This window comes from Mirounga leonina, unplaced genomic scaffold (genome assembly GCF_011800145.1).
Source record: "Mirounga leonina isolate KUSES-001 unplaced genomic scaffold, KU_Mleo_1.0 Mir_154, whole genome shotgun sequence".
NCBI classification, from domain to species: domain Eukaryota; kingdom Metazoa; phylum Chordata; class Mammalia; order Carnivora; family Phocidae; genus Mirounga; species Mirounga leonina.
In genome coordinates, this window is record NW_023270389.1 from 21032039 (window position 1) to 21059562 (window position 27524).

Consider the following 27524-nt stretch of genomic DNA (forward strand, 5'->3'; position numbering starts at 1 on the left):
AAACTGAAAACAGAGGAAACGTGTAGAGTTGATGGTGACACCATGATAGAATTCTGATCGAGTAATTTCTATTTTTTTAATGATTTTGAGGAAAGACCCTTATCTGAGAGGGTTAGAGAAGAGGTTTCCAAGAAAGTTAGGTCATTTTAGAAAGTGGAAAAATGAAGTTACTTGGGAAGGGTTATAAAGTTGCTGGAAACTGGTGACCAATCATTTTAGATTTGTTTTCGTGAAGTTGAGATGAAAACAATAAGCCAATGTGTGATATTTGCTAGCAATATGTAGCCACTGTGTGGCAGGCAGACAAAAGGAAGACAACAAAAAAGAGTTGTTTCAGTTAAATACAATGAAGCTATGACAAGGAAGTTGAGGGAGTTTCCAAGAGCATGAATATAGTCATGGACCCCGGGACCTAGCCTGAATGAGAAGGAAAATGAAGACCGAAAAGGGGTGAAAAAATAATGAGACCATAATGGAGATCACAGTGATGTAAAAGAGTGAATGAAGTGGATGCTCTAGAGGGAGTGAGCTGGAAGAGAAGGATCTGAGTGGGATATTTCCAATGGAGATTTTGGTGGTGATGCATTTATAGACAAATGCAAGGTCTTGGTTGTAACAGTAGGAATGGATGGCTAAGGGAAGAGAAGTGAATGAAAGTGAAATCAAAGACGTAGTAAGTAAACCAGAGTTTTTGATGAGTCATTCAAATGGCTGCTGAAATTCCAAGGAATGATGAATGGTGTAGGGTGGAAGGAATGTAGGTAGTCAAGTAAAAATATCATCAATAAATGAGAGGTCCTTTATAAGTAGAATCATAAAGGAGAGAAACAAGAAGGTGGATGGCAGAGCAAGATGGCATAGCTTCAAAGGAATTGTGGGTTTTGAAAGCTTTCAGAGAGATAGATGGGTTAGAAGCAACAATATGGATCAAAAAGGACACCTTTCAGGTGTTTAGGCTTCTTTCTTGTCCCTGAGACAGCTGCAGAAAACAATTTCATATTAGCACCGGGAAAAGGGCATAGATGAAGAAAGCACATATCTAGTAGCTGGTTATAGACTTTTTTTTTTTTTTAGATTCCATTGTAGAGGGCAAAATATCTCCTTAGAAAACAGTGGGAGATAACTGTTATTTTGTGTCTGAATTCTGAATGACTGTAGACAGCCTGTACTGGCATTCTTGTACAAGAAATTGGCCACAACACATACTTGTATGGGAAAAGAACAGCACAGGTCAGGGAAAAAAATGGACAATAAGAGAAAGAAGTAAAGAGAGGTAAGAGGCTAGGGGCTTCATTAATTCTTAGTGAGGGAATTTAATATTAGAATCTTATTGTTTATTTATAGTTTTTAATGTCATTATGCTAACACATATACAATAACCTTTTAAATTTCGATTTCCTAATGTTGGGTTTTGTTATTCTCAACCACTTTTTACTTTTCTTCTCTCTATGATCCCAAGACAAATAATATCTTTCGATACTGTTAAATATAGATATCTGGACTGAATTGAACTTACATGACAATTGCAGTCAAGATTCTGGAACTCAGAATGGGCAAACCAGGTAAGCCGTGCCAATTTTAGAATGTTGTTTTAATAAGGCTTATTCCTGTCTGGGTCGGCTGCATTTTACATATGCAATCACTAGGCTGTGAGTATGAAGAGTTATTGCCATGACAACCAGGACTGACTGACTTGTCTTTCAGAAATGGTAACAATTCAGCATATTTGTAGATGAAACCCCTGGTTCTCAATGACTTTCTAGAAGGTCATACAGTTTCCACAATGGTTCTCAGTCATGTGGAAAGACCCCTCATAAGGAAAAATGTGAGTTAAGTTCTAGTCATGCCTCTCCATGAGCCAAATGTGGGACCTCAGGCAAGTCTACTGGGGCCTCAGTTTCTTCATCCATTTAATAGGAAGCTGTAGGCTAGATTATATAGTCTTTAAGGTTGATTATGGTTCTAAATTTCTCTCATTCCATAGATTTACATATTATGAGCATGTAGAGCAAGATAATGTATCTACTCACTCTGTAATCATGTCATCACTTCTAAACATTCTGTGAACTCTTCTTTTTTTTGTCTTACCTTCAGAACTGACAACCTTCTCTCCTGATTTTGATTAAAAAATAATAACTCAAAACTCTTGGGGGTTAAAAATAATTCACGAATAAAGACAATTCTAAACATTTTTTGAGTGATTGCAGCTTTGTTGGGCTGCAAGGATATTTTTTCTCAAAGTAATGGACTTGAATGTTTCAAGTCATTTGATACACATGTTTTTGTAAACATCAGAGCATGTACTTCAACCAGCAGTTGATTTTGATTATTGTTCACAATAGAAATATGAACTAACTCTCTTTTGTGAATTTATTCTTTGTTCTTCCTGGTTGTGTGTAGTGGCTGGCAATCCATTTTAACTATCATTTATATAATAATATGATATTATATAACTGCTATCTAACTCCTGATTTTTATGTAACATAAAGCAATATTTCATAAATGAACAGTTTTATCTGTTTGTGTTCAAGTGCCCTATCTCTTCATTATTTGCAAAACTAGCTATGATAGTATGGTTTGATAGTCAGATGTCCTCTTTATTCTAAAACATGGATTGACCCAAGTTTAGATGTTTTCTCGCTCAAAGGACTCTGAGAGAACTTTTCCATAACACTTAGTCATTGCCCTTTTCTGGATCCCTCCTCCCCTGGCTTCTAATTAGGCCCTATGGGTAACCAGAATTATCCTTTCCTTGGAGTGAGGGCACATAGTACCAACTTTTTGGTTGCTTGCTATGGAGACCCAGGTATGAACTTGCTTCTTTTGGTCTATATTTCTGTTGTGCCTTTGGTAGGTGACATTGACTCAGGTTTGTCTTCTGACGTTGGTCCTTCTTATCTTTTCACTCTTTCATCTTTATTTCCTATTCTTCTCTCTCTATTCCCTGCTATTTCCTTAACCTAATACCTTTTATCAGGTCTTCCAATATTTCCTTTCCCATTCCCTTATATATTCCTAGACTGTGATCTGAGTTTATATGCTTGTCTTTATTCTCATTTTACTTACAAGCTCACACCTTCATAACCACGGCAGGCTTCGTGGGCATGAGACCTCTGCAGTTACATGGACCCCACACTGAGAAGGCCTCATGCTTGGTTTAATGCTCTGCTGTTGCCAACTTGAAGTTTTTAATAAGCTTTGAACAAGGACCTCTGCCTGTTCTTTTTTGCAATGGGCCCCACAAATTATATAGCTGTTCCTGATTGTAGCTATTTTTTTCCCTTTCTAGTTGGGTAAGTGGTTTTGTTTTAGTTCATCTCTTTTTCATTCCTCATCATATTTTTTTATTTATGGCCTTCCTGTGGTACATCGTTTTGACTGCTATTTTAATATAGCCATATTTAGCTCTGTTTGTTTTTCACATCCGTCAGGAACATTTAGCATTATATAAAAATAGTATATGGTCAACTTTTGATTGACCACTCTGACTAAAGGAGAAGGGAATAAGGGAATCAATGAAGATTACAATTCATATAGGGAGTAATCATTTTGGAGAACATTGTGTGGTTTTTTACCTTTGGGAGAATTACCTTTTAATTCGTGTTTGCTCAGGTTAATTGGTTTGCACTCCCTGAATACACAATAATTGGTGGTTGGGGAGCCTGCTGAGTGGCATAGACTAGCTAACCTGAGGTTAAATATCTCTGCTAATAAAGGAGATTGATTGTTCTCATATTTTTCTGTTTTTAGACATACGACAAATGAATTATTTTTTGGTTTTCACAAGTTTACTTGAGGGGGTTAGTAGGATATAAAGGCTTTTCTAATAATATTCCAACACCTTTTTTGGTTTTCACAAACCAAATGACCTATTCTTGTCTTTTTACCTGGTGGCAGAATGAGTCACCTTACTCTGTGATACTGTCTGCCCAGAAGCACTAAAATAGTAATGAAGTCTGATGTGGCCTCAGGTTGACCTAGCTGCCCAGGTGTTAGTTATCTTGGTTTGCTTGTTTTTGTTTTTTTTTTTTTAACATATCTTCTCCTATCCCTTATTAAGTGTCAGTCACTGTTCTAACCACTTTAAAAATCCAAGCTCAATTAATCCTAGGAATTAGGTACTATTAGTTACCCCCATTCTTTGTTTGGAGAAACAGAGGCATAAATAAGTTATATAACTTTCCCAAAGACACAGTCACTAGGTGCTAACACGAGGATTTGAACCCAGGCAGTCTGTCTCAGGTCTGAGTGGCATCCTGCTGTTCTAATGCATGATCTGTTTAATTTTATCCATTCAGACCCTTAGAGAGTTGGAACCCTAGGTGACTGATGAAATAAAATCTTATCATAGTAAAGGACTTCCTAAAAGTCTCTGTTTCTTTAACTTATCTTCAGTTGGCAATTTATAATAACAAGTAAAGGAATGTGTAAAAAAACCCACGCAGACCTAGATATTAAAAGTGCATATGACTCTAAAGCAGATATATATGAGATGTGATTCTGGATCCTACTGAGATGAATTCCTGACAATATATTCCTGGGAACTAACATTAAAGAGATGCTTCACTAACTGTCACAATCTCTTTTGGAAACTTGTGGTCACAGCTGGTGTCATTGCTGACATCTTTTATCTGTTGCCATACTTTTTCTTTTGGCTAGACATTACAGAGTGCGGAGTTAGATGGCCAATCAATGTGCTGCATCAGAATCAATAGATCTCAGTAAGCATTCCATTAGGCCCAGGAGCCTTTCCATTTCTCAGTCCTGTCTAGGTTTTGCACATTCTTTCATGAAGAAAGAGAGTTTGGGGATTATTTTCTCTACCTGTAGCTTCTCATGGACAAATGCATTCCCTATTATTGTAGAAATCTAGTCAATAAAGCTGTCAGAATTTAAAAAATATCGACAGTAGAGCCAAGTTCAGTGTACTTAACCTCTGTAGTTAAGTTCTGGGTGTGAAATATAAGAGAGGGAAATGATATTTATAGGAAAGTGTCCTGAAGTTTAAAAATAAGTTTAAAATGTTTTATGGTAGAAAAGAATCCTGACTTGAAGAGTTTGGATTTTGGCTTGGTTTGGCCACTAAGAATCCTGGACAGTTAATGAAATCCCTGCAAAATGAAAGGACTTAATCTGATAATTTTTAGTGTCCATAACAGCCCCCACTACTAAATTTTTTTACTTCGAAGAGTTTTATCCCCGCAAGTCCATGTCAGTCCTACGTGGATAGGTACCTACAGAATATATAGGATCCAAATGAGAAGTGACATATGGCTATGGTTATTAAGATCTCTATCCTTTCTTTTTATGGCACCTAAGTATCTCTTCTTGTTACTTGCCCTCTCTCACAGTCTACCCCTCTCCTTGCTGATAGCAAGTCAGAACCCATATAACAGCTTTGCCTCTACTTTAGAGCTTCAGGAAATTTTCTCTGATCTCTTTCTTCAGGCAGATAGGGCTAGTGTGGTTTCTTTACCTTCTACACATCTTAATTTCTCTCTTAGAATCCTAGAGATTATGCCCACCTCAAATAACACTTTCATATATGAGTTCGGTTAAGGCTAGCAACTGTAACAGGTGAATGTCAAGCCTCAAGTGACTTTACACAAATTGGGTATTCTTGACCAACTGGTGGCTTTCTTTCAAGCAGCTTCCTTTTAGTGTGTTGCTCTACCATCTTCTATACAAACCTTTCAGGGTCAACACATTACCCTGCAACAAGACAATGGAAGGGGAAAAACATGGAGTGTCATTAATGGAAACTTTTGATGGACCTAACCAGGAAATAATATTTGTCCATATTCCATTGGCTACATCCAGAGTGTCTGGGAAATGTGGTCTATCTAGTTCTCTGTCTAGGAAGAAGAGGAAACTGGTTTGATGAACAGCTGGTCCAGTAGTTCTCAAATTTTTGAAGGCATCAGAATCACCTGGAAGAAGTGTTAAAACTAAGACTGCTGAGTTCTGGTTCAGTTGGTATGGAATGGGCCCAAGACTGCATTTCTAGTAAGTTCCCAGGAGATGCTGATGCTGCTGATTCAGGGACAATGCTTTGGAGACCACTCAGCTTATGTGTGTTTGCTATACTTCTTAACACGTAACATATGGACTATATTTCTTGAGGACTTCTAATCTTTACTGGAGAGAGAGAAGGGTCATCGATGGAGGAGCAGGAAACCTGGCTTGTAAGGAAGTGGGGGCTCCAGAGTATAGATGACTTGAGTTCTGTTTTGGTTTTTTTTTTTAAAGATTTTATTTATTTATTTGAGAGAGAGAGAATGAGAGACAGAGAGCATGAGAGGGAGGAGGGTCAGAGGGAGAAGCAGACTCCCTGCCGAGCAGGGAGCCCGATGCGGGACTCGATCCCAGGACTCCAGGATCATGACCTGAGCCGAAGGCAGTCACTTAACCAACTGAGCCACCCAGACGCCCCTTGAGTTCTGGTTTTGACTCTTCTTAGCTGTGTGACCCTTGGCAAGTAACTTCATCTCTCTGAACCTTAGTTTCCTGTAACTAAGATGGGAATAGCATAATATCAGTCCCTCTTAAAACACTATTGAAATCAGTTGAGATAATTACGGGGTAACACAATTATCTTAAAAGTGGACATCTGCATTCCTCTTTGGATAAGAACCATCTTTTGAAAGGAAAATATCTTGACAATTTACTTGGGGGTGGCATTGCAAGTTCTGAAAGAGGAAAAAAAGGAAGTAAAACTACTCTGAAAGAGAAATGCGTGGGAGGTTGGGAGAAGCGAACGCCCACGGAGGAGAGAGGGAATGAAGTAGAAAGGGCAGCAGTTTGCCAAATCACCTTTTAGAACAGGGATAGTTCCTGTTCAGTTTTCAGTTGTTTGTGTTTCTGGATACAAAGCTTCTCTGTCTCCCTGAACTTTCAGTAAAATTGTGGTTGTTTTGTTGGTGAAAATCAGTGAAGAGAAAATGATTCTGTGTCTGGCTCAGTTCAGAGCAGAGACAAGAAGATGCCTAGGATATAGGAACAAGGTGTGAAAGTGGAGAACACAAAGAAGTAGGAGCTCCAAGCTGGAATTTATCACAGAAACCTAAGCCACTGAAAATGTGGTAAAGGCTCAATCTATGAAATTTCATGAGATTAACAATCTCAGACATTTGTGTGGGAAGGGCCAGACATGAATGCTGCAAATATATGATTAATTATTCTTAGACATATCAGAAGACATTTAAAATGATCACATTTATAGTGGTATTGCTTAAATTTTCAAATACCTTTTTTTATTCATTCCTATATTATTGGCATTATTATGCTCTTCATTATACTTCCATTGGGCTTTTAATTTTTATTTTAAGTTTAGGTGTAGATGCATCTTCTAAAAGCCACAAAATTACCCAACAGAACAGATTGAATTTCAAGGTGAGGGAGTTTTTCTAATAATAATTTATGGCCCAAGTATAATGTGATGAAATAAGGTATTGTGTATATAGGTACCAACCTGAGACTATGTTTGCCAAGTGTTGGATCAAAAATGGGGAAAAACATTTCTAGCTTCAGTTAGAAATCCGCTTAGAATGCATCAGTTATTATTTCTAAAGAATGGTGCATCGTATATACTCAGATATTTTTCAGCAAAATGGTTTAATTGGGAGCGATTCCATCTCATGTAAGATTTTGCATTTCCTTCTGAAATTAGAAGAATAGCCTCTCCCTTAATAGCTAAGAAAATTATAACACCTATCATGGAATAATTTACAAAAGAGTGTACATTTTGCATTTTCACCTTTGAGAGCTATTTTTCCCCAAGCCTCTCCTTTTTGGAGTATTTGCAAATCTCTCCAAATGACAAGCGCTTCCATCTTTCTGTTGGGCTGTTCCTGGGGTAGTGATTAGCGGTATCTTCACTGAATATTTAACTTCCTCAAAATTGCTTATCTGTGCCGTGGATTAGTGAAAGATCTGGGTGAGCTGTCACTACTTTACATAATTAAGTTTTTCTTGCCAAAAAAAGAAAGTAACAAAATATAGAGTGAAAGAAGCCTAAGGTTGGGCTTTTAAAACATTTTCCCTTTATGTTACTTCCCCATTTAAAATAACCCAAAACAAAAGCAAAATAGTTTGAGGAGGAATTTTATGCAGATCAGTGAGGTTGACAGCTCACATTTTCTTGCAAACCCTTAAGAATTTTCCTCCGCAGACCCCTCCGCAGTCAGTGATAAATCGTAAATGCCATAAAGAAAACAATTTCCCATTGTTCAAAACTGACTGGTTTGGTGTGTGGGTGAGGAGAAGGATAGGGTAGAGGGAAGTTCCATTGTAGGGAAGTTAAAGTCAGACGGAGATAACAACTCAAATGTACAGAAATGATAATTCAAGCTTCTCTTATCACTTTAAATTAGTACAAAATCATAGCACAGAATTAGGACTTAATCTCATTTTTACTCTGCAGAAAATAGGCCCCAGAATTAGAATGACATATTCTCCGAATGCTTAGATAGGATGTCCAGTCACTAAGAATGTGTGGATGAACACCAACTTTGCTTGCCTAGCTGCTCAGAATCTCTATTTCCCTCTCATTTCAGTGGGCTAGTATACCCAATGGGATCCCCTCCCCTGGATCTACTGAGCTTGCTGATGTCTGGGGGTGTCTTTCCCTGGTTACTGTAATAGGGAAAATTGCATTTGCTTATCTATCACAAATGAAAATCACCTAGGGAATAGAGTATTTTCAATTCTGCTACCATTATTTCAGAAGCAATCAAATGCAGAGGAATGAAAGTCAAACAGAGAAAAATGCTGATAGATTGGGCAATCTGCATGTCTCTGGGACCATCATTATTTCAGTGTTCAAGAGGAAAATGCACATTTGAAAGATGGTAAATCCCGTCATATGCAATCAATCATTCACCTCCTATAGCAAAAATAATTGTAGAGGAGGTAGTAGTTCAGAATTTAACTATGTAGCCATCCCTGCTTCTTTGTTTGTTTGGTTGTTTCAAGAGATACTAAATCTTCTTTAACATTATGTGGATATTCCTGCCCCATTAAAACACAGCTCATAGATGATTTTCAAATATTGGTATTCAATACCAATCACCTGCGAATGATGAGGTCAAAGTAAATATTGCAGCCACCAAGAGCAAGATACTTGACATTGCCTTTCTTCTAGGACATTTTGTCTTTTTATTCCAGATGTTATAAATAGGTTATCTGTCTGCATTTTGTGCATTTTTTTCTACCTTTATAATCTGAAAGTGATTTTATTAATACAGTAAATCTTGGTTGATACTTTAGGAAGATGCTTTTTCTGGGTAAACTAAAAGCCTGACATGGCTCTTCCTGATGTTCTTAAATATTTTATTAGCAATGTCTCTCCTCCACCCCCTTCCTATTCATAGTCTCCTTCAGTTTAATGATATAAAGCAGGTGGTAGGGTTGTCAAAACTAGGTTTCCATTAGAAACAATCTCTGAGAATGCAGTGTGTTTTCTTCCTTACTGTTCTCATTATTAGGTGTCCCAGGCTCAAAAGGCTTATATGGCAGTTTGGAGAAATATACATCCTGCTTGAAACCAATGTTCTGAGAGTTTTCAAGCCATGAAAATCAGATATCAGAGTTTTTACATTTTTTTTTTAACCTTTCAGAATGTGGATTCTGGGTTTCTCTTTTTCTTCCTAATTCTGACAAAAGCCCAATCTCTAACCCGATCTCCCTCTCTTCCCCTTCTGGTACTGGATGGAGCAGCATTAGTGAGGACAGAGTCTTGTTGTGATGTTGAGACAAATTTATCCGTCAGTCTTGATGTTTGGAGAAAAGCTGTTTAGTCACTGACAACATTTTAAATTATTGATGGGTCAGAAATTGTGTCCTTCTTAACTTTCTTTGTAACCCTTTATCCCAAATAAATTGAAGCTGGATATTCAAATTATTATTTAGTAGAGGAAACTAAAAATAGCTTTTCCTCCTTTTAGTTTTTTTTGGAAGAGAGAAATAAAGAGAAAAAGGAGAAAGAAAGGTGGGAGGGTATAATGGGGATATGATACTTCAGGATCCCCTGCCTTGGAATGGGACAGCCAGAGAGTTAACATGAGTGAGGAGAGGGTTTCACTGCTTTATTTAAGCTGACTTTAAAGGTTCCATTCCCCTTCTTTCAAACCTTTTATTGAATATAATGACATACAGAAAAAGGCACATATCATAAGGACATAGCTGGAGGAATTTTCACAAATTATCACACCATGTAATCAACACCCGGTACAAAAAACAGACTTAACAGTACCAGAAGCCCATCTCGCATATCCTTCCTGTTCTTACCCCTCACTCTCAAGGGTGACTACCATCCTAACTTCTAATAGCACAGATTTGCTTTGCTTGCTCTTTGTTTTTTAATATAAATGGAATAATACTTACGTACTCTTTTGTTTGGCTTCTTTTACTCAATATTGTGTCTGCAAGATTCATCTACATAGTTCCATGTAGCTTTAGATCGCTCATTTTTCTGCTACTTTTTAACTCTCTTAACTTGATATTATACTTGTGAATAGCCATTTTCTTAGAGACTTGAGTGTGGTTAATTAAGAGCACAGAATCTGAAACTAGGATGTCTGTGTTGAAAACTCAGCTCTTCTATTCGTTAGACATATATATCACCTTAGGTAAGTTACTCAAGCGTTCGTTGCCTTAATGTCCTTATCTGTAAAATGGGGGTAATGATACTATCTTCCTTATGGGATGATTCTTTAATGAGGTAGATATTAACTTGCATTAATACATATAAAGTGTTGGGGTGCCTGGGTGGCTCAGTTGGTTAAGCAACTGCCTTCAGCTCAGGTCATGATCCCGGGATCCTGGGATTGAGCCCCACAATAGGCTCCCTGCTCCTCAGGGAGGCTGCTTCTCCCTCTCCCTCTGCCTGCCACTCCCCCTGCTTGCGCGTGCTGTCTCTCTGTCAACTAAATAAATAAAATCTTTAAAGAAAATACATATAAAGTGTTTATCAGAGTGCCTGGCAAATGGACAGCATTATGGAAGTGTAAGCTTATTCTCCAATTCACACTTCATTTTCCTCCTTCTGCCATTGCTTCAATCTCTGAGCACAGAGAATGAGGAAATAATGTACACTAACTCACTAAGAGAAGGAAAGATGTGCCTTTGACAGAAATAAAAGAAGTTCTTGATATCATTTGCCCTTTGCTCCCACTCCATTAATTTTAGACTTAAGTACTTACATTTAATTTTCAGTGATTTACTGTTTAATTAAAAACCCTACTCACTGGAAATCAAATAATAACATTTAGTATATAGTGATGAAAATTTAATTTGCTACAAAAACTTAGTTTCTTGGGATGCCTGGGTGGCTCAGTCGGTTAAGCTTCTGCCTTCGGCTCAGGTCATGATCCCAAGGTCCTGGGATCAAGTCCCACATCAGGCTCCCTGCGTGGCGGGAAGCCTGCTTCTTCCTCTCCCACTCCCACTTGCTTGTGCTCCTGCTCTCGTTATCTCTGTCTCTGTCAAATAAATAAATATAATCTTTAAAAAAAAAAAACTTAGTTTCTTATCAAATGATACAGAGAAGTATTAGCTCTAAGAAACTTCATGATTTTATGCTTTAATTCACTTTCCTGGCCCATTCTTTACAGTTAGTATGGATATCATAGTACTGCCTTTGCAGTATTTATGGTTTGAAGTACTTTATGGGAGGGTTGAGGTGGGGAAAAGGTGGTACCACAACCTGAATGATTAGAAGTGATGGAAAATTTTTCCAGCTTCCCTTCACTTTTCACCCTACTTAACCTTCCCCTGACCTTCTGTTCCCACTTCCTTATGCTCAGGTCCAGGATGAGCTGGGAACAATGGTGCAATATCATTTGGTATAAAAAAAAATGCATTAATAAATGCTAAATTATTGATTTCTCCTCCTTTTTTTCTCTCTCTTGGTATTTCCCCAGCTAGCATTAGACTCAGGAAAGAGAGTCTCATGGACTTGAAAAGTGTTTATGGAAACTGTAATGCTTTTTATAAGAAAGACTTTAGAATGTGTATAGATATTTTTATTATTTAAATTGGACATTAAATTTCCTCAGTATATTGCTTGTGTTTTGTTATTCCTAGCAACTTGGGTCTATAAAAAACTATGTTCTAAATGCCATCAGGTATTGTTTTCCTGAGAAAGTAGTTCAAGAAAGTTCAGACAAAAATTACACTGTTATTGCCTATTGCCTTAATCTAAAAAATTATTTGTATTTCCCATTTCATTGAACATAATGTATGAAACCAGAATTTCTAGAAGACATAGGACACAGATACTATAAAGTCTTAAGGGTAACTATCTATGGAGAAAATCTTGACTAGTTTCTAACATCTGAAATTATAAACAATGTTTCAATATTACAGTGTATCTTGAAATACAAATCACTGAACATTTTGGTCAAAGTAAATAAATAACCTCCTTAGTCTCATGAGCTCCTCCTTATGTCATGAGATAGTAAGTATGCCTGTGGAAACATGTGATGCCAGTAAACTCAGTTTTGAGTAGGTTTATCTTTATCAAACAAGTTTTAAATATTTAAATGAGTCAAGTTTCATAGAAATCAACCCAAGGGGAGAAAAGAAAAAAAAAAGAAAATGCAAACTCACCATGTAATGTAATTGTACAGAATTCCCATGATCCTAGGGTCCCCTTTAGTATTTCAAGATGAAATTTGATTAGTGATATATTTTTTTAAGATTTTATTTATTTATTTGACAGAGAAAGACACAGCCAGAGAGGGAACACAAGCAGGGGAAGTGGGAGAGGGAGAAGCAGACTTCCCGCGGAGCAGGGAGCCCGATGCGGGGCTCGATCCCAGAACCCTGGGATCATGACCTGAGCCAAAGGCAGACGCTTAATGACTGAGCCACCCAGGCGCCTCTTGATTAGTGATATTAAAAGCATGTTTTAGCATCATATATTTTTGTTTTCGCTTCACATACATCATCATCCATTGTTTTCAAAGTTTCTTCTTAGCTAATGTTTATGTACATGTGTTTGGGTGGAAAAAGCAATATATGGCTTTTCCACATTAGTGAATTAACCCTAACGGAACATCACTGGAATTATTTCAAAGGAGTTAGGGTAGGGTGACCCTGGTTTGCCTAGGATGGTCCAATCTTGGCACTGAAAGTCCCATGTTCTGGGAAACTCCTCAGACTGGGCAAACTGGGATAGTTGGTCACTCTAAGAAGATCTTACCTTCAAACATCTCTACCACTAGCCTGTCACAGAGTCTGAAATGGATCCTGAGTACTGTGTTTTCAGGAGTCCCATGTTAAAATGTGAACATACCAAGATACACACATGAATATTGGTTTTCATCACTTTATACTGGGTGTATGTTTATCAGCCATGTGGTTTCCGTTTTAGACAGCAGAGAGTTGAGCCAGACAGAAGAGTAATTATTCATAGTGAGGAGAAAAGGCAAAGAACAATCATTTGCTAAGAACCTACTATGTGCTAAGGAGTTTGATGGGCTCTTAATAGAAATAGTTCAGAAACAAGCCACTGAGCCTCTGGAGAGGGTGTGATACTGGGTTGGAGAGTGGGAAAGATGAAGAGTGAATCCTCTAGAGGAGGAAAGTCATTACTTGCCTGAGTGAGGATACACCTGGGGTCAAACATAGATCTGCTCGTGGGCGCTGCATCTTTCTGACACCGTAACTGTGACCCAGCATTTTAATTTCCAACATGAGTTTTCTCATCACTAGAACTGGGCTATGACACTTTCCTCATCAGATTTTGTGTTTTGTGGAAATTAAATGAAATAATGTGTGTAAAATACTTAGGATAGTGCCTAGCTAAAAAGCAGAATATAAAAAGAAGCTGTTACTTCTGTTGCTGTTATTCTATTTGCTCCTGGGACATGCTGCTCAGAAAACTGGCCTCTGAGTTGGTGATATTCACTATCATTTTCAAGAGCCTATCATTCCTTTGTCTCTGACATGTAGGCTATTTGATGCCTTTGCTGGAAACTGCAGGGCTTACTGTTGCATCTCTGCATATGGGTATACAAATAGGAAAACAAAAACAAAAACAAAAACACTGCAAAAAGCAATTGGATTTGTTTATAAAGTCATAATCACAGGAGCATTGTTTTTCTTCTATGCTCCATTCTGGGTCCTGTTCCATTAAGGTTCTCTCAGGCATCAATTCATTGCCTCCAATTTTTACCGGTTTTAAGTTACACTGAAAGTGCTATATAAATGCAAAATAATAAAAAAGGAGAACAATTTTGGGCATTTCCATATCTATGCTATCAAAAAGGACTGCAAAAAGTCTTCATTTTCCTCCACGTAGCTCTGCCTGAACGTTATTTATGGTAGTAGTGAAATAGTCAACATGGAGTAAGAATTCATCCAGCTAAGACATCTCAGTTATTCATAGGTGAACCGATGGCCTAAACCAACATTACATTTCACTAGCAACATTCCAGTGATACAGTCACAAAAAATTGAATTGTAATGAAATGTAACTTTCCATGTATTCATGAATTTCAAAGGGAAAAAGATAGCATTGCCTCCAATGGGTGTCAATTCGAAGTATGGTTTCCTATTTTTTTATTTAAGTATCTACTAAAGATAGCACAATATCTGTGGCAATAGGAGAACTTCCTTAATCCACTTCATTCCCCAAATAAGTATACATGTGAACACTTGAAACTGATGTTTAAAGTCTTGACATGAATATAAAGAGCAGAAAATCACACATTGTCAAATATGTAAGGTATAGCAAAAAGTAGCTAGTATTATCCCCTCATGTTACAAGTGAGAAATTTGCTTTGAGATTGCATACACAGGTGAGTCACATCTCGGTCTTTTAATTTCAATTCTCTTTCCATTACATCATTTTTTGTTTTGTTTTGTTTTTAAGAAAAATCTCAGCAAATTGTATTGGAATAGGGTTCTAAGGAGAGGGGGGAAAGAGAGGAGTGCCTTCCAAATTGCCAAAAAGTTCCGATTATTTTATTTTATTATTATTATTTGTAGTTTTGATGATTTAAAAATGCTGGCAAAATATAGATATAATCAATATTATCAGGAAGACCATATAAGAGGTTTAGCAAAGTAGCTTTGGAATAGAATCCAAAGTGCCTAACAATTACTTTCTCTTGAATCCTGGTAAAACTTCTAAGGAAATGATATATTACTAATTATTTACCTGGTAACCTATGGGGATACTGAGTTGGTTTTTTTTTTTTTTGTAGAAAATAAGGCAGTAAAAGCAATGGTTAATTAAGCCTTATTTATTTCTGGTTCCTCACCCTATTTAGTTGAGAGTTTCTCAAAGTGAGGTCTCTAGACCACCGGCATCAAATCAGTGCAGTGCTTGTTAAAAATGTAGGTTCCTGGGCTGTCCTTCAAACTTAATGGACTAGAGTCTCTGAGGGATGGGGCTTGAGAATCAGCCTGTTAGTAACTTCCCCAGATGATTCTGAAGTACAGCAATGCTTAAGAACCATATCTAAGTGTTACTCTTTTATGTTTGATTAATGGTTTGATGAAGTAAAAGATGGTCTTATGCATTACTCAGGTCTAGTGGTATTTGAAGAGGTGGCTGTACTAAGTGTTCTTTGCAGGGGATTTTTGGTTCTATTGTTAATATGGAATAAATATTTCATGTTATGTGGCAGCATCTGAAAAGCCTACCAAGAAATTTCTTGGAACACAAAGGTTGAGTCTCTAAAGTGTGGCACTATTGAGGTAGTTCTTTTGCAAAAACCACCGGGATTTGAATAATGGACATGATGTCTGCTCGAATTCTGTAGAATCAATAGGCTTACTTCAGAGATGGAAAAATGATGCCATTGAGCAGGAATTGGCAAATTTATTTTGTAAAAGCCCAGATAAATATTTTAGGCTTTATGGGCTATACTACCTCTGTTGCAACTATTCAACTCCTCTTTTGTCTTGTGAACACAGCCATAGATTTACAGAAATGAATGAACATGGCTGTGTTCCAATAAAACTTCATTTACAAAAGTTTTATTCACTGTCTGTATTTGGCCTGCTCCCTGTCGGAGAACATTTAATGTGTAATTCAATCAATATTTAAAGCCAAAAAAAGAACAATAGCACAAATATATTTTTTTTCAGATTTTATTTATTTATTTGAGGGAGAGAGAGCATGAGTGAGAGAGAGCACGCACGAGCATTCACGAGCAGGGGGAGAGGCAGAGGGAGAGGGAGAAGCAGGCTCCCCGCTGAGCCAGGAGCCCGATGTGGGACTCTATCCCAGGACCCTGGGATCATGACCTGAGCTGAAGGCAGGCGCTTCACCAACTGAGCCACCCAGGCACCCAACAATAGCACAAATATTAAACAAATTTTGATAATCTGTATTTGTATGAGAATATTGATAAAAATAGGTAAAGTAAAAAATATGGATATGGTGTTTCTTTTGTTTTCTGGCCTTATTTGTGATCCACTGGCCTTTTCAGGAGTAATAAAACAGTGCGGTGGCTTCTAAATATAGCCACAAATTGCCCTGTCATCAAGAGGTCAAGTCTGCTTCCACAACTCTTTAAATTGGACCTGTGATTTGCTCTGTCCCACAGAATGCTGCAGAAGTGATAGTGTTCCAGTTCTAACTCTAGGCCTTGAGAAATCTTGAAGCTTCCATTCTTGTTCTAGGAATTATGATGGAGAATGAAAATCCATGTGGAAAGGGGGCCCCAGTTGTCTCTGCCACCTCAGTTGAGGCTCATACCTGTGAGTGAACCCAGATAGGAATAGGTAAGCCCACCTAGATTACCAAGTCACAGAATGCTGAGTTAAATCATGGTTTTTGTTTTAAACTACTACCTTTTAGTATGTTTTATTATGCAGCAGCAGATAACAGATACAAATAGGAACAAGGTCATGAGCAGAGTGTGAAGCGGGGGAGGATGTGTTTAAAATTTAAGGAGAAGTATGAAATGCAGAAGGTATACCTATGTGTCCTAGGGAAATATAATAGGGCTGCTGGAGAGTACTAGAAATTCATTTGAGGAGAATGAACTCAAAGTAGTTTACAGTAAGGTCTATCAGAATGGTTATGTGTTTTTTGCAGTAATAGTCCAGCAGTGCAGGTGCAGGCGATAAGTGGAGTGTGTGTGTGGGGGTGTTTTAGCAGATGAGCATGATGAAAAGAGAGAGAGGAAAGTGAGATATGGGTTTCTGCAAGGGAGGGATTCTAATAATGAACTGGGTACAGAGGAAAGTGAGGATAGAGTGACTGTGAAGCACCTTGGATTGTTGGACCCTTTGGAGTGGGAACAAAGAACTGTTGGAAGACTCCTAGAAGGAATGAGCTGGAAAGAGAGCAGCTGGTTGCCAGAGAGTGCTATAGTTGAAATTAAAACTATGGAGGGTGGGGGATGTTAGTTTTGCCAGGAGCCAATTTGGTCCAACTGAACCACCTTACCCAGATTGCCTTCCAGTGTGTTTGTATTTAGGGAGGGTGGAAGCAGAGCAGCGGCCCTTTTATTTTTTGGTCAAGAATGGAGTGGGTGCTTTTGTTGCTGCCTGTTTGCTGGCTTATCTCATTGCTGTGGGGCAGTGTCCAGAAACTGCCAACACAGCACCCCTGGATCCTCCTTCAGCTTCTCCAGCCCCTGGGTCAGGTATGTGTTTCACTCCCTCATGAAGGGCGTCAGTGTCTCCAGCAGAATGCCCAATGTAAGTTTGGAGGAGATGAGAGTCTGACACAGCTTCTGGTCTGTCCTTATGGGTTCTAATTTGTTTTTCTCCATTTTATATTCAGCTTCCTTTTTAACTGCCTGCCCTGTGGACTTCAGGTTCTAGCATTGGACATGAAGATAACAGCCTAACTGAAGGTCAGTACCCAGCTCCCAATTCTGTTTGACTTATCAAATTTTCAGTGGTTCTGCTTCTCTGGTTGAGGTAGAGGGGGTACAGTTTGTTTTTGGTATTGATAAGCTCTAGGGTATGAACATGTGAGTGCATGTCCTTGGAAAAGAGAGATCCAGGAACTGAAATAATCTTTGTGGATATTGAACTCAAGAATTAGGATAAAAATATTGGAAAGAATGATATGGAGCCCAGAAGCCAAAATCCCCAAGGACTGAGCAGGCCTCAAGGAGAGATCCTGTCTATAACCGCTACAAGGAGGTAGAACAGGTAGTACCATCTGATGGCATAAACCCTCAAGGTGAGGGCTGAGTGAGCAGTTGTCAGTGGTGTAGACTGCACACAAACTTAGACTGGTACGGTGTATATGGAAGAGGAAGCATGTGGCTAAGTCTTGCAGAGAGTCCCTTTCCTCTCTCAGTGGACCCAGCACTTTTCTGGCCGGATTGTATGGAGACCGTAATTGTTAGTCTGGTGACCGGAGGGGAATTTAGAATTAACTCCTAGGGTAAGGTGAATCTAGACAATAGAGGGTGAAGGAGGAGGAGTATCAGGTACAGCCCTGAGACCAGCTGAATCCAATGACTGGTGGATGCAGGCATATTGCTTCAAGGGGGGTGGGGGAATATTTACAGATTATCTATCCCAGCCTCTGAGCTCCCTGGAAGGTTAGTCAAGCCCTCTGTGCTATCCTGTTTCCCTGTTCCTTACAGGTGCTGATCCTGAGAGCCCTCCCCAGTAAACCTTCTGCATGCACATCTGTTTCTTAGAAACCAACTAGTTATCCTCTTGTTGAAATATTGCGTTGTCTTTGCTTTGGGGATCCCATGTTCTCTTAAGTCTTGCCCTGACTCACTAGCTTCTCAGAGTAATTTTTAGTTTTTTCCCTGATCTCTCGGACTTGTAAACATTAAATCTTTTCTTTTTCCCTACGCTTATTTGAAGTGATCTCATCCTGACTCATGGTTTTCAGTAAAAAAAAAAAAAAATATATATATATATATAAAAGGGACTGAAAAAGCTTGGATTGCTATGTCAAGGCTAGGAGCCTACTTAGGAGGTTAACCGTCATGAATTTAAAATGAGATCAGTTGGCAAGGCTATGTATTTTTTTTCCCCCAGCCATAGTCAGTTGTTTGATCATACATAGGCATTCATTTACTTATTCATTCATTCAGTAAATACTTGTCTAGTTTCTTCTTTGTGTCAGGCATTGATCTAGGAGGAGACAGCGAGACCAAATTAGGCCAAAACCCTTGGTCTTGTGGAATTTATTTTCTGGTAGACAAGATCCATTACTCAAAGGCCCTCAATGGCTAGTGGGGGTTACACTAAAATTCTTTGAGCCTTAGTTTCTTAAACTGTTGATTGGAGAGAATTGCTGTTTTGCAGGTGTGCTGGGAAGATTAAATGAGATATAAAGTGCTTAGAATCCTACATATGGTAGTTCAAGTCAAAGTTCTTTTTAAGCAATATCTTAGCTCTGACCCTGTTACAGCTTCAGAAAGATTTAGTTGCCTCTTACAACTCTGAATTGGGATTTCAAATGTCCTTTAACCCATGATATTTATTTCACAGCAATAATAAAGATGAGTTCATTCTATCAATAAATATTTAATGAGTCCTTTGTGCTGGGCACACAGGAACATAGTGCGATTTTTCATGCTCTCTCTTGTGGCAGGTGGACTGACTAGTAAATATGCTTTCTACCTTACAGCATGTTAAAAGAGCAGCATTCTGGACATCTGATGATTCTTTTTCCTGTAACTGTCCTTGAATAGACAGTTAGGTTGAAAGAGGTTTCTTTTCCTGACTCTGGAATTTATACAATCTGTACTCCAAATCTTCGCTTTACCCTAATCCTCTCCTCAACATCCAGAGCCTAAAATCTTAGTATCCCTTCCCTCTTGAATGAAATACAATTTCAAATAGGTTTCACTGTGGTTTTTAAATTTCTGTGGGTGTCTTAAAAAACTAGCATTTTGTCATCCTAGTTTGTCAACAAACCTAACCTGCTTTGGGGTTAATCGCTTTTATTTTTGTGTCTATTTCCTCCTCCTGGCTTCCTTTTGGGGATTAATTCTCCATGGTAGTTCTCCATTCTTTTTCATGCCCTATGATCCCTCCCTTTGTTCCCTGGTTCTTGTCCTTCTGACTCCCCAGTGCTGTTTCTCCCTCTCTCTACACTTTCTTTTCTACTGGGTTGGTTTCCCAAACCCATCTGTTTTCCAGCCAGATTTCTGTCTTCTACTCTGAATATCCAGCTCATTCTTGCTCATACTCTTCACCTGCCCCTGGCCACCTCCCCTTCTTTTCTTTCCTCTGTCCACCCTCCCTCTCTGTCCCTCTTTTAATTACTGCTTTTAATTAGGGCTACTGTATTGCAGGTGGATAGGAAAGTATGAAACATGGACACAAAGGAGCCTCGGGTTTTTATGCTTCCAAGCTTTATTCTTTTATTTATCTTTGTCCTTTGGCTCTGAAGAGTCTGTTTCTACTTCTATTTCCCAGGGGGTGTGGATATCCACCTTCCACTCCCTTTGCTCTGTGGAAAGGATCTTTGCTAAAGTCCCCAAAGACTTCTTTATTGCCAGAGGTAAAGGTCATTCCTCCTGAAGATCATGCCACATTTTTAGTAGTTCTTCCAGTATCCTCTTAATCTATGTGCTGTCCTCCTTTTTACCTCGTTTCTTCCTGCCTTGACCCAAACTGTAATTTGAATACTGACAACACCCTTGAGCTATAGGTCAGGATTTCCATCTTTATTAACATTCCTGTTTGAAAATGGTATGATTTCCTTTTGGTTTGGACTGAATTGCTTCTATATGTTAGTCTTTAGGCTTTGTATTAATCAGTGAGACAACATAATGCATGTGGCTTGAAGTCTGCAGGACATTTTGCTGCTTTTTGTGATATTTTTATGTTGAGTTTGTAATTTATTTCACAGCAAAACACATGGCAGTGTTAGCTTTTAGGACAGGGCGGGGGTGGGGGGGCTGGGTGTGAGCAGAGAAGGAATTGAATGAAATATTCTTTTTTAAATTTTAAAGATTTTATTTATTTATTTGAGAGAGAGAGAGAATGAGAGAGAGAACACGAGAGGGGGGAGGGTCAGAGGGAGAAGCAGACTCCCCGCTGAACAGGGAGCCCAATGTGGGGCTCGATCCTGGGACTCCGGGATCGTGACCTGAGCCGAAGGCAGTCGCTTAACCAACTGAGCCACCCAGGCGCCCCTGAATGAAATATTCTCTTGATTTTTCTTCTGTCTGATAATCTGGTTCTACTCCTACCCCCCATCCCCAGGAGACTAGAAAACAAGGAAAAGGGAAAAGAAATAGATGGCTAGGCAAGCAGCTGTAGGAGTTTTTCAATTGCTCAGATGAAGGGGATAAATAGATTATAAACAGCTACTGCACATTTTCCTGCCCAATGTGCTACCTCAGTCCCTTACAAGGTTTCTTTTAGTGCTGGTCTCTTCTGAGGGCTTGTTGGCCCACAAACCACCATCTTTTATGGAACAAACATGGTCTATAGTCTTTCAGTGAGATTAGGGACAAAAATTTAGAGTTTTACTTACTAGCTACATAGATGAAAAATAGATTTTATAATGTCTGATTGGCTAATCATTTGCTCTGTTAGGTAATTGGAAACAGCTGGGATAGCTTCAAGGCAGTCGTATACCTTCTTTATAAAAGTCAGATGAGATGTGCAGTGTAAGAGTCCCTAGAAAGTAGGTTTACAATACAGAAGGGAAGGGACTGTGTATAAATATCTTTCTTAGCATTGTGAGATTTATGACAGCTGACAGGAGATTGTCAATTCTTAGATTTGAGCTGTAGAATTTAAATATTGAGATTTTTGACTATTCAATAATAGGATAAGCCAACATTTTTTTTTTAAAGATTTTTTTTACTTATTTATTTGAGAGACAGAGAGAGCACATGAGAGGGGGGAGGGTCAGAGGGAGAAGCAGACTCCCTGCCGAGCAGGGAGCCCGATGTGGGACTCGATCCAGGGACTGGATCCTGGGACTCCAGGATCATGACCTGAGCCGAAGGCAGTCGCTTAACCAACTGAGCCACCCAGGCGCCTAAGGATAAGCCAACATTTAACCACAGCAATGAGGCAGGGAAGAGCTTAAAACAATCATTAGCTTTAGTTTGGGTCAGGGGTTGGCAAACTTGTTTTCCAGCGGGATAAGCCAGACTCCCCGCTGAGCAGGGAGCCCGATGCGGGGCTCGATCCTGGGACTCCAGGATCATGACCTGAGCCGAAGGCAGTCTAAATCTAAATATTTAATATATTTAATAAATCTAAATATTTAAGCCAGTAAATATTTAAGGCTTTGCAGATCACACAGCCTCTGTTGCAACTACTTACACAACATGTACATTAGTGGAGTTCTTGGGGCATAGTAAATTTCAGATTTTATCATTAGTATTCTGGTGGCAGCTAATAAAGGGAAACTACTTGGTTTAAAAATTAAAAGCCTTCTTAGGGAACTTCTTGATGTACAGCTTCTAAATGTGTTGAAAGCCACCTAAATGAATGGGCTGCTCTCTTCAAATTTAGGATTTCCGGGGCGCCTGGGTGGCTCAGTCGTTAAGCGTCTGCCTTCGGCTCAGGTCATGATCCCAGGGTCCTGGGATCAAGCCCCACATCGGGCTCCCTGCTCAGCAGGGGGTCTGCTTCTCCCTCTGACCCTCCCCCCTCTCATGTGCTCTCTCTCATTCTCTCTGTCTCAAATAAATAAATAAAATCTTTAAAATATATATATAAAAATAAAAACTGAGTTAGGCAGTAATTAGAATCTTTTGTTGGCTACATTATTCATTTTGTGGTAATAAAGATGATCCAGCTACTTGGTTTACATTTAGAAATTATATTATTGGGAAATGGTTGTAGCATGTACTGATGGCTGCTGTAATTGTTACCTTTCTTCACATAAGATTTAAATCTTTTGTTTTTCTTAAATACTTCACAGATTGAAAGGGCAGAATTCTATAATTCTAGGGTTCTACAAATTTTGTTTTTTCCTCTTTTGTGTTATTTGCTCTTTCTTGTGAGCAGACCATTTCTGAAATAAGTTTTCCTGAGCTATAGCTGCTATTTTAGTGTGAGTAGACTTGTATCTTTCTCAGTTGGCTGTATTAGGTCCATAATTCATTAGTAACCAAATGATGAAAAGTGTTATCAGACTTAGAAACAGTAATTTAAAGAAAATTAATTCGGGCACCTGCGTGGCTCAGTCATTAAGCATCTGCCTTCAGCTCAGGTCATGATCCTGGGGTCCTGGGATCGAGCCCCACATCAGGCTTCCTGCTCCGCGGGAAGCCTGCTTCTCCCTCTCCCACTCCCCCCGCTTGCGTTCCCTCTCTCGCTGTGTCTGTCTCTGCCAAATAAGTAAAATCTTAAAACAAAAACAAATCTAGGATTTCCCTGGAAGAGCCATATGGAATAGAACGTGCTTCAAATAACTTTGTGAATAAATGACTTGATTCCTTTTCTCCTACCAATCGGAATGCTCCTCCGTAATCCACATGACTTCACCATTAAAGGCCAAGTCAGAAGACTGTACTGTTGTCTCCTTTTTATACAAAACAATGTTATGGCTTTTCATGGTGTCCAGTTGTTCACCGGGGCATTTTCTGGTGATGTTTAAAAAGTACACTTCAGCGTTTAACTCTTACTTGCACTTACAAAATTTTGCAAGTAACCTAAGAATGTGATTCACAGATTATGACCCTTAGAGTTCTAATCAAATTTATTTAAATACCCTATGTGTAGTTGTTGATTAGAGACTGTAATATAATCAAAAGAAAATAAGAGTTTTGATTGAACTTATCAACTGCTCAACTTTCTGGTGCAGAACAATGCACAGGACTATAATAAGTGGTACTCTTTGGTAAGGGGAAGGAAAAACAAGCTTAAAGTTTCCTAGGACCTACTCGAAAAGGTATTGTTTTTAAAGATTTTTATTTATTTGAGAGAGAGAGAATGAGATAGCATGAGAGGGGGGAGGGTCAGAGAGAGAGGCAGACTCCCTGCCGAGCAGGGAGCCCGATGCGGGACTCGATCCAGGGACTCCAGGATCATGACCTGAGCCGAAGGCAGTTGCTTAACCAACTGAGCCACCCAGGCGCCCAAAAAGGTATTGTTTTTAAAGATTGTGTCAGTCTACCTATCTAAATTCTTATTACCCCATGTAATATTTTAATGGAAAGGAAGTTAACATGTGTAGTAAAGTTTAACATGATGGTAATTCCATTTTTCACGTGCTATCCCCTTCCCCCGCCCCCAGAGGAAGTCCACCACTTTTACTGTGAGCATCCAAAGGCATCCAAACATAGGTACAGTAAAACCACTTCTTACCCCTCACTAGCCACTACTCCCTCTGCCACCCTGGGCTGAGGTCTGGGGGTTGGGGCAGGTTGGTGCTACAGTGATGTTTGTTTTCCTGACTACCACCTTTGATTCTTGAGCATTGGCTATTTGTGCTTGCTTTTCATGGATATAAATGAAGGAGCAGTGAGGGTTTTCCTAAGGGAGAGTATGAATACTTCGTGTGGCCTCAACTCCCCTTTTGGGACATTTCCCCCCTCCCCCCAAATGTTCCTGGAGGGTTCTTCCATCTCCCCCTTGTCCCCATCCTGCTCCCATTATTCAAGGTCTTGAATGACAAATTCTCTAATAGTAAAGTTTCAAGCTGGTGTAGGAGCCAATAAATAAATAAATAAATGTGGTCAGTTGAATTGATGTTACTATTATCAACAGATCGGCTAGGAATGTGGTCTTCCATTTAGACTAGTATGAAAAGTTCAACCTATATTAATATAGATTGACAAGCTTTTTGACTTGTAATAAGGTTTTTTTGGTAATTTGTGGTATATTATCACTCAACATAGTCTCAATGATCACAAGTGAATTAGAATAATTAGACATAGCCTCATTGATCTAAACTTAGTCTCCTAAATAGAGAAATATCTCAATTGATTCAAATGAGAAAATGGTAATAATGAGTTTTAGAAAAGCATAATGAAGCATCTGCAAAATACTTAGGAGTATAAATAATGGGCTAAATAATAACACTGTATCTTAATGGTGCTAGGTATATATTATAAAAAGATTTTACCAAAAAATGAAAGAGGATGTTTTATAGTTTGTTATCTTGATGGAAACCATTTATAGCAAATGACTACCATTTGCATTTTGGTCCCAATGCTATAAAGTGACTTACCAAGAAGTAAGAATGCATTATTTCTCTTAAAAATTCAGTTTTTGTATTTGTGTTGTAAGCAGCCCACAAACTTTCAAGCAACAAATGTGCAAATTGAAGAGAAAGAAATCATTTTATTTTTCTGAGGATATCTAAATAATGAATGCTTAAAAATGCACATATGCCGACACTTACAAACTTTGATCCTTTCCCCATGTAGTTTCTTTTCTTCCTAGGGCCTAATGAAGAAAAACTGAAAAGAGAACCAGATCTTTTTCTTAGAATATTAAATGCCAAGGCAGATCAATAAATATTAAATAACAAATGCCTAAATGATATTGTACTAGACAGCATTCCATGAGGGAAAAATGATAGGTCAAGCATAGTGCTTGTCTTAAAATAGGTACAAAAGTAAATAATACAAGTTAAATAATATAACTTAACAGCTAAAGGCAACAGAAGAAATGTCTTTGGGCAGTTGTAATTTATAATTAATAACAGAAATGTACAGATAATTTCTTACTGGAATTAATTCTTGTGGCTGGGCCTTTCAGATGTGAATTCCTAGATGTGAGAACCTTTAAATCCTTGCATTTTGTGGGATACTAGAAAGTAAGGTCTGTAGTTTTCTGTAAAAACAGTCTTCTCCGTATTCTGCTGTGTGGCTGATTGAAGCTTCTGTTCTTTGTCTTGATAGATGCAGGAGATTGATTTTAATCCTTTGGGACTTTTCATGTTGTTTGTTTAATATCCATGTATTGTAGGAATTCCTAGCCTGCTCTCGCAGTGGGAAGCGTGCGGGCACGCGGGCGTGGCTCTGGAGGAAGCAGCTCAGCTTCCTGGCCCGACACGATCTGAGCCACCATACCTGTGGAGGCCTAGAAGTGGAATATGGAGAGGGGTGCTTACTAGGTACGGGTGGAAGACAGCAGGGGCCGGGAGCACCCCAGTCCTGCTCCCCTCTTGCGGCTGCGTTGTTGGAGTCTGGGCTTGAAAGGTATCTGATGCTCTGCTAATGCACGGGGACAGTTCAGTTCTCCAGAAGCAGGTGATAGGCTTGGAGTTCCGCCATTCTGAGGGTAGAACACCCCGTGGCCAGACTGAACTCGGCCTTGGCCTTCTGGAAGGAGTGGAAGAGTCACAGTCAGCCAGATGAGGTGGTTGGGGATTTCCAGCTTCAGGAGGCGCTCACTGATGTGTGAGTAGTCTATATTCTTGAAAGGCTTCGTGGAGGGGAAATTAGCTGCTTTTGCCTGTTTCATGGTAGCAGGGCCTGATTTGTCTTTGGAGGATTATACTTTGCTTGCTCTTGGTCCACGTGGCCTGGGTGGGACAGATCTGCCTACAACTCCTGCCCTATCTGAATCAGAGTTCTCCCTGAATCTTTGGCAGTATCAGGAAAAGGTGCTCTATTTCTACTGGGCTTGCTGAACTGGTAAGCTATGAGCTTGAAGTTGTCATTAATCTCCTCCCCTTGTTGGGAAAGTCCACTTAATTATAGTGAACGCAATGGAGAGGAGAGAGACCCTGGACTGACCCACTCCTGCACTCACTAATAAATAGTAAACACATTTCTTTTAAAATAATCTGGTGCTTAGGGCTATAGGGTTTCTGTCACTAGCAATTTCTCCATTTTCTAGATCTTGAAAGGTTTAAGGTGGAAATTAAGCTCTTATTCTATGAATTTTTATTTTGATATCCTGTAGGAGACGGACATAATCTTGAATCCTAGAACTCATGAGTTATGTGAAATTTTAGATAAACTGAACGCTGTATTAGATTTCTCTTCAAATGTTTATATATGGAGTTAATTGTGAATTAATGTGTTTTGTACTTCCTGCTCGGAAGTGGCAGTTTTGTTCAAAACTCATACTGTAATTCAGTTCTAATTCTGATAAGTTTATAATTTCTGGTGATATGTTTTAAATCCTTTTTCTCACCCACCTCACTATATATAAACTGTTGTGAGAAAAGAATATTTTTTCAAGCTTAGCATAGGTACCCTAGTGTTACTGTGTATATATATATATATATATTATATATATAGTATATTATATATATATTATATATAATATATATAATACTACATTACTACATATGGTATTACTAGTATTACTGCATATTATACTGTATATACTATTATACTATGTTACTATATAATACTATATGTTACTATAATACTATATATTACTATATATACATTATATATATTATACTGATATGAACATAAACATATTAAACTTTTGAGAGGATATTTAAATGATCTAAAAAACTTGCTTGAAAGGGAACATTTTTCAGGAGATGCTTTAATGTCAAAAATAAGGGGCAGGTATCTTATTTAACAACAGGTATCAACAATTTACCATTTTTCAATAATACAAAGGAAGATAGAATGACTTTGAAATCTCATTCTTTGAGCATTTTACATAGCTTTGAGAACTAAATGTTCTAT

The 27524-nt window shown here is 38.6% G+C and overlaps 1 long non-coding RNA gene across 2 annotated transcripts in view; it reads left to right on the plus strand.

Moving 5' to 3' along the window:
• The window catches only part of LOC118014113, a 59069-nt gene extending 39424 nt beyond the window's left edge, over positions 1 to 19645 (plus strand). The window contains exons 3-5 of one of the 2 annotated variants that reach the window (XR_004680201.1): positions 16639 to 16740; positions 17427 to 17609; positions 17750 to 19645. This is a non-coding gene — a long non-coding RNA (uncharacterized LOC118014113). The remainder of the gene's footprint in view (positions 1 to 16638; positions 16741 to 17426; positions 17610 to 17749) is intronic. The other variant, XR_004680203.1, reaches the window with a different exon arrangement.
• The last annotated feature ends 7879 nt before the right edge of the window (positions 19646 to 27524 follow it).